The following is an 8,673-nucleotide window of genomic DNA, read 5'->3' on the forward strand; positions in this document are numbered from 1 at the left end:
ATTTTACAATATGAGGTTATATTGCTAAAAACACTTAAAAAGTATTCAGCTGCTAAGAAATAGAAAAACTATGAACTTTACTCAGAAAGAAAATTGGTTTTGTGTTTTTCATTCTTGAAGAAAATATTGCATAAAAGCAATATTAATTCTTGCTCTACCATTCAATCAGTAGAAAGAATATTACTTCAGCCGTTATATTATCTTTTCTCTTCTCTGGCCATTTTGATTAAATGAGTATGTGGACCCTGTTCTTGGGACACCAAGGGGAATTAACCTCAGTGATTTTTTTCAGGTGACTCTGCCCTCATTTATGCCTTAGGCACCACTCCAGGGATACAACTAGAAGCTAATTATCTAGACACTAGGGAAGGGAAGTTAATGAATTGGAAAGCAGTATTGAAATGTAGCCTTTACTAACTAACATACACATTTACCTGCTCTATGAAATAATGTCCTTGGAAAGGCAGCTGCAGTAATGACAGAGTTTCAGTGGAAGCCCTTTAGATATTTCCTTAGGTCTTTTATATATGCAATTCCATACTGACCTACAGATGTGGACTCATGAAATCATACAAAGTGACATTCCAGAGCAACCTTCCAGTACTCCTTGTAGGGCTGAAAGTCAAATTGGTTTTAAGGTGGATCCTAATTAGTTTATGAAAGAGCTTATGTGTTTGATAACTAGTGACTGGACTGGACCAGATCAGTCTCCTTTGGTCAGTTGCTTTGACTCTCTATGCTACCTTGGGGGTGATCACCAAGCCTTTCAGGTTCCCATATCTTTTGAGCAAATTGCTCGTGACTCTTTCACAATCATTTGTTTTCTTCCTGAGGAAACAGAATCAAGGATCTTTCAAAACCACAACAGATACTTAGAGAGAGAATAGGAGAATACAACAAGATACCTTTCTGCCTGATGCCCATAGCTAAGTTGCTCTCCTCTGTTTTCTGCTAAGAAACGCACCTGGCATATTGGATAGAGGTGGAGATGAGTGACTTGCACTTTGCATACATGGTGTATGAAGAAGTCATGATTCTGCTTAGGAATACCAAGAGATGCAAATCATGCAGGCATGCAGCTGCAGAAGCTGACCCTGCATAAAGCTACCTCTGTAGCCCTGTCTCACCATTGCCAGTGTATAGGTAGGAGGAGGATGCTTCTCTGTTGCTTCCTCTTCCAGGCACTACATGCCCAGAGGCTGAGAATGCACCCAGTGAGTGAAGCGTCTCTGGTCTATGCCTACTGTCAGAAATGAGCGGCTTATTGTTACCTGCTAGAAGAAGAGGAGGACCTAATTCCTAAGTAGGATGTCTCCCTTTCCCCTTGTTGGAGGAAGCTGCTGAGAACTTTGCTTTCCCTGGTACCAGCACATAGCTGTATGTGTTCTGTCACCAGTTTGCCCTTTTAAGTCTCTGATTTGTGAGCTGGGTATCTTGAGATGCCAGGGTCAGGCTGTTTGCCAAGTTCCGTTTCAGGTCTCGTTCCCTTGTGGCTAATTACAGCAGGTATGTTCATCTTCCATCTGGCATGAGGTTTAAATTGCACCGTTGCAACTTCAGGAGGTTCCAGCATAGGTGGTGAGATAAAAGGCTCTGCTGGGAGGGCTCAGAGTTGTTTGTCTGTTCTGGACCTGCTTGTTCATATGAAGGTGTTAACACACCTGGAGTCTCTGTGCTTAACCCTAGACTCTTTTTACATCCATGACCACTTTGATGCATGAGTTTCACTCCAGTGCTTCTGACTTGTTCTGCATTGATCTGGGATCATAAGGCATGTCTTCTGTACAGAAGAAGACATAATCTTTCTTTCCATTCTGTAAAAGAAGATGGCTGTATTGTTGATTTGTCTTACATGGTAACTCTGGGAATGTAAGCCTCTGGGCAAAGAGGGGATTTTCTTTATGCTTTATTTCTTCCTCTTTCATCCTCAGCAAGCACAGGCATAATTTGATCTAAAGAAAAGCCACACTGTGAGCAATTACATGTTTTTGACCCATTATTACTATATGTAATGGGTGCACCTCATGGACGAGCAGAATTTCTGAGTTTGCTTTAGTGACTGCATCCTGCCAACAGATTGGTTCCTATTCTGGGAGGTGTTTTTCCACTTTAGTTCCTTCTGTTCACAGATTTTCATAAATAACGATTTAGGATGTGATTTATTGCTCCAATGTATTGTCTCTACCATATCAATTAAATAAATACACATTAAGCATAATGATAATTGGCTGATGTTCCTCAGGGTTCACTCCCTGGCCTTCTGTTCTGTGCAGTTCACACCATTCGTATCTGTAGATTATGATGATGAACAATCAGGGTTGCAGAAGAAATATATTTTGCTTACTAACAACATTTTTCAGCCTCTATTAGTGACAGTGTTTTGCTGAACTGATGAACTGAATGTCCATAAACCACCTGTGCTTTAGGGGAGTTCGGATTTAGTGTTTGAAATGGTTAGCTGAGTAACTACTGTCAAGAACTTAAAGACTCTGCCTTTGATTGACACATTTTGTAGTAAAGATACTATCTGTCATTCCCATAGCAGAAAGTGTTTATTTCTCTTTTTGTTTCTAAGACAAAGAATAGAAAAAAAATGAAGAAGCTTTTCCTACGCTTTTCAATCAATCTCTTTTGCATAGTGATGCATACAGTGCATGAAATGCATTTTTTCACATGTTGCTTATTATCAGGAACTAATAACAGAACTTCTAATTAGTCTTATGGATGGCTTATATATTCCACTCTTTTAAACTAATCCGTATTCTATGCATTTCTAATTGAAGTGCAATAATACTTTGAGAAGTTACTCCTAAAGTGGCTGGGAGGAGACAATCACAATTATTGTTTTTATTTTATTTCCTGGCTTTTTAATGTATTCTGTATAAACCATATCAGGAAAATTGAGTTTTAAAATATCCAACTATGCAAATTTAATCAGATATGGAAGTCAATGGGAACATTTTACAATTTTCAACATATTATCTGTAGCAGGTTTTTTTGAGCTTTTGTGAGTAAATCCATTGATGCTGCGTGAGCCAGAAAATAATCCACGTCTTTTACACGCGTTATGCTATTTTTATTTTATCTGTTGTAATTAAAAGGGGTAAAATTTTTTTCTTTTCACACAAATTCTTAGAGGATAGAAGTACAGTTCACAAATGCACTATAATGTGCTTTACAACAAACAAATTTATGTGTCTGGCAGGCTGTACCTTTGTGTGCTTGTTCTAGTATGGAAGTTTGCCTTTTTGCAATGAGTGACAACATTGGCTCATGTTCCTCTTGTAATCCATTATAAACTGCATATCTTTTCTGCAGAACTGCTGTCTAGGCAATCTTTCCTGATCCTGTGTCATGCAATTGATTATTCTTGGCTCTACATGTTCACTCTTCCCTGCTGAACTGTATTACTTTTTTCAGTCTGTTTCCCTATTTGTCAAGATGGTATTATATTTGAATGCTGCTCTCTAATGTAGCAGTGGTATATTCCAGCGTGATATCACCTACTGATTTAGTGAGAATAATCTCTCTTCTACCATTCAGGTCTTTAATAAATATATTAAATAACATCACTATATTAATTAAGACAAAATGAAGAACCCTACAAAACCACATTTAATATTTCTTTCCATTTTGACCATGAACTAGTGATATTCACTCTCTGCTAACAGTTTTCCAGCCATTCTTGCAATCTGTAATAGTTTTGTCTGGTCCAGGCTTCCCTAGCCTGATTGTAAGAATGTCATGTGAGAAAGTGTCAAAATCTTACTAGTTTCGGGAGAGAAGATTTACTACTGGGGAAAAAGGTAACTGGGAAAATTGATTTGGCATGTTTTATTTCTGGCAAACCCATCTGCACTCTTCTTCCTCTCTTTGTCCTCTTCACAACTCTTTCAGCTGGTTTGGCTGTCCATTCCTGGACTGAGGTTATATACTGGTTGATGGTTTCTCAGCTTCCACCTCACAATTCTGTGTAGAGAGAAGTCTGTGTCATCTGGTACCTCACCCTCTTCAAGCTCTGCAAAATAACTGCTAATGGATCTGGGATTGCCTAACTCCATTTCTTAAGTTTATGTTGTGAAATTCTTCAGGTTTAGCCATTCAAAACCAACTAAGCTATATAAATATCCTGTAGCCTGTTGCTACCCTACTTTTTTTTTTTTTCTCCCTGCTACTACTTCCCCCCACCCCCAAGGAAAAACAAATAATACATGGAAATGCATATACGTTTAGAGCAAAAAGAAGACCAGACATTCTATACATTGCATTTCTATTGCTCTGTGAAACTTGGAGCCTTTGTTATTACTAGGCTATATTAGTAATTTAAGATAATTTCCAGATATAAAACATGAGGCAAAATAGCTGTGAAATGATGTGCTCTCCTGGGAAATTGTTTCATTTCACACTCAGGAATGCATTCATCTTATCACGACAAGAGGGCAGCACTGCTGAGCTGAAATATTGTTTTAGTCTTGATAAGGTTCAGCCTTATCCTATTAATCCATTTCCAGTTATCTTGTAGATAGAAGGTATTACACAGGAGCCTCAAAGATGGATGGAGAGCAATACTATTGCCACACACAAGGAAAAAACTGCAAAAGGCTTTGAATATGTAAAAGACTGTAGAAATGTTAAGGGTTATCACTGTAATCCAAGTATAGGATCTGTGTAAATTGATGGTGTTCGAGGGGCTAATAAGATACAGTCTTTCATGACTGCTAAGAGTCTAGTACCTAACTTTCACCTTGTTTCAAAGATGATTTCAGGGTCAGGACTTGTATTGGGACCTTCAGGATCAGCATTATTTCTGCAAAAACTTGGGTATTCTTACAGCATCACTTTCCAATCTCAGAAACTTTTTAGACAATGTCAAAGATGACATTTGCAATGCTGATATATAGTAACCACTTCAGGAATATTTTATGAAGATATTATCAAGATTTTATTAAGACCAGGATCATCCATTTACCATTTCCTCTGAAATGTGAAACATCTGCAATTGTCATTATATCCCTATGTGTCCTATTAACCTGTTGTTTATGCTGTAAAACAAAAGATTGCGGGGTTTGTTTCCCCCCCCAGAAAACTCCCACAAACACAAACTTTCTGCTTGCCACTTTGTGTTCTTAGCCTTTTTTCCAAAGGAAAACTGCTTATAGAACCATGGTATCGGTTTGCCCCTGCATCCCTTAGTCTGGTGGATGACTTAACCCCCTTGGAAAGAAGGCTGGAGAGCTTGGGGGTTTATGTCTCGCATCCCAAATGTTCCCCTTGAACATTTGTCCACTTGCTGGTGCCAGCAGGTGCTGGGTGACGTTGCAGGAGGGAGGAGGTGGCTGGCAGGCTGGCGAGGCACCTACAGCCCTGGGCTACGTGGGCTTTTTGCCCAGGCAAGGAGTGAGACAGGTAGGGGACGTGGGTGGGAGCTGAGAACAGCAGCGGTGTAAAGCTGGTGGTACTGAGGTCTGTCTGCCTATGGATCATAAAGCCATAGGTTTTGCTAGCTTTTCTATTCACAAGACTAATTGTTGGAATAGTAGTTTATTGTCTTTATTAATAATACAGAACTGTTAGAGGATTAAACTGTTGGGTTTTGCCCTATCAGATGTTTAATCTGCTCGTTATTTTTATATGTGCATTAAACCAGAGATCTCTGTGATGTTACAAGTTTCTCTTAAGAGAAAAAGCACCATTTTTGGTTTTTTTTGAAGAAAATCATAATTTTGGTGTTGCTTTTTTTACCCTTTTACCCTCTTTTGGTCCCAGCTGTTTATTAATCTAAAGGAATACAGGGATTATCTTCTCCACATTACTGATGTGCCGATTCTGGTGTGTCTAGAGGCAACACTTGAGTGACATAATTGAACTTGGTGCTGAGACTGTTTTAATTACATTAATTTTAATTATATGCAGTACATTTTAATTACATAGACTGAGACAGAGGGGTTCCCATCTATTAAGATCCTCTGCAATGCATTTGCATAATGGGACCCTATTTCTGTGTGCAGTGTTACACTTCTTGATGGGTTCATTATTGGTGGAAGGTGGATTTTTTTTTTTCATTTAATTTACACGTGTGTTTTTAGCAAGCATATTTGAAAGCCACCTGACAGCCTTCATTTGCACTGAAAAGATGCATTTTAAACCAAATATTAAAATTAGAGGAAAAATTAAAGCAGCTTCTTGTTCGTGTGTTACTCAGTTCCTGTGTCAGACAGGGCTTCCAAGGACTCAACCGGGAAACCAATTTAAGAGTTTTTGTGACAGTTGGGGAAGCACTCGTGTAATAGAGGAGTAATGCCCTAACAGATGAATAATGCCCTACCTCTCTGTTCACCACAAAAACTGCATGGCTATGATCAAATGTGTGTTGACAAGGGACATATATCTGCTGGTACATATAGATTTCCCAAAGGGGGCTTTCACCTCTGCTACCCTTCTTAGACCCCATTTTTACGTCCCTGCTGGGGCCTGGGCCACACGTACCTTCTTGTGTGCAATGTGGTAGCTTCCCTGGAGTCCCTGAAAAGGTCTCAGTCTGCAGCCATGTCCTGTCCCATCCTCTCCCTTGGCACCCAAACCATCCAAGGTGATTAATTTCCCTTCGTAGGAGTATTATGATGAATGGCTGGCACAGGGCTGGCTTGGTTCTCCCATTAACCCCACGGCCACTGGTGACCCCAAATACTGGGCTCAAAATCATGAGTCTCAAACACAGCAGAGGTGCTGTTTGGTTAGCCATATTGAAATATTATATGGTTACAGTGACCCTGTCCCTTTGCATTTTGTGGTGTGCTTTGGATATAGATAGTGCCTTTAATTTCTGAAAATGTTAACAGGATCAGTCTGCTGTCCGATACAGTCACAGCTGCCATTTACTTGGGCTGTCTTTAAGTGCTTCCTAAACAGTCACTCTGATACTACATTAATTCACTGAGCCTAACTTCAACATCTTTTTCTGTCACAGAGCAGTATTTCTTTACTTGAAATTCCGTTCTTACGGGATTTGGGGGATTTTTTTTTCTTTCTCTTTTCTACTTAAAGACTTTCACTCTCAAGTGAGACACAATACCAAATACAGCAAGGAACAAATTTGTAATTTGTTTGGGAATAGCAATCACTAAACTAAATGAATGTCTGACTCTGGGGGTTTATTTTTGGATGCCTCTAAGCAGTCTGGAATTTGGACCATAAGTACACATCCAAATATACCTGAGTGATTCAGTAATTTATGTTTGGCCTTTGAAATGGAATGCAGCACTTGATGAGGTCTGGGGCACTATCAGATGGACTAACCCATCTAATCTGATTAACTACCCCCATACATCATGCTCTTTTCTATTTTGTCCTTCCAAGTGGACATTTCCCCCTCTCAGTTCAGATGACTGCTTCCTCCATTTATCTTTGACCTAAATCATTTTGCAGAACTGGTGAGACAGCAGTCACACAGGTAAACTGGCATGTGTGTGGGGGAAGGAGGTACAATTTCAGTATAGGGATAGTGATAGTGATAGGCAGCTGGAGATAGTAATGACTAACCTTGAATCAGAAATGGATATGGTAGTTTAGCCTGTATGCTTTCATTAGCACACCAAATTATGAGAGCTAGTCAGATGTTTTCTAGTGACATTTTATTGACAGGAAACGATTCATGGAAAAATCAATTCTTTGCATCTCTGGAAAATCTTGATTTTGGCACTTCCTAGTATTTAAGAATTAATTAAATATTTAATAAATTCAGTATTTATTTTAATTAATTCAGTATTTAATAAGAAAATGTATGCTGGGTCTGGTTCAATCTGAAGCAAAATTAATCTTTTCACTGAAACGACATAAAATATTTAAATTCAAATTGGTTTAAGAAAATACTCATAGGCAATTTTCTTTAGTTCATTGCTGACTTAGTTGTAGTTTGGGTCCCTTTCTCTCTTATCAGCCACGCTCCCTGAAGCACTATATTCTGCATTATGCAGTGTGTTTTTGCTCTGACCAAGCTATGCATTGTGAATCAGAAGACTCACATCATTACTATCGATGCATTTCAAGAGAGACAATTTCACCATATAGCCTGGCCCAGAGAGAAAAGAGGCCTCACAGGACACCCATACAAGGGTGTCCTCATATCAGAAACACAGCTAATGCTGTCCTTGTTTAGAAAACCTGCTTGTAGGAATCTTGAATTTAACTGAATTTTGGAACTTCCACCCTGTAAAATGTATTTGTATTCTGAAATGATGTCATAATCTGGGAGAGTCAAGCTGTTGATGCAATATAACTTTCTTTGCAATAGAGTCAGTCACAAATCATCAGAATATGCTATTAAAATTTTGTTAGTTATTCCTTTGGATCCAATACTGAACAATTCCATCAGGAGTGAACAGTTCCAACATTGTTATTAGGGCTTTTTTGTCTTTTTGCTCTGATCATTAATTAATACTACTAAAGCTAAATTTCATCTTCCATTTTTATCAGAGCTATTCAATAACATGCTTTAATTTTGAATGACCTGAATACATTACTGTGGTGGCTTGGCCCTGGCTAGAAGCCAAGCTCCCACCCAGCCGCTTGCTCACTCCTCCCGACTTAGCAGGGGGGACTGAAAAGGGGTGAGAAAATAGGAAAAAAACCAGAGGCAAAATGAAGTGCCATGGTTTAAGCCCAGCCGGCAACAAA

This window comes from Haliaeetus leucocephalus, unplaced genomic scaffold, assembly GCF_000737465.1.
Source record: "Haliaeetus leucocephalus isolate CR32 unplaced genomic scaffold, Haliaeetus_leucocephalus-4.0 Scaffold439, whole genome shotgun sequence".
Taxonomy (NCBI): Eukaryota; Metazoa; Chordata; class Aves; order Accipitriformes; family Accipitridae; genus Haliaeetus; species Haliaeetus leucocephalus.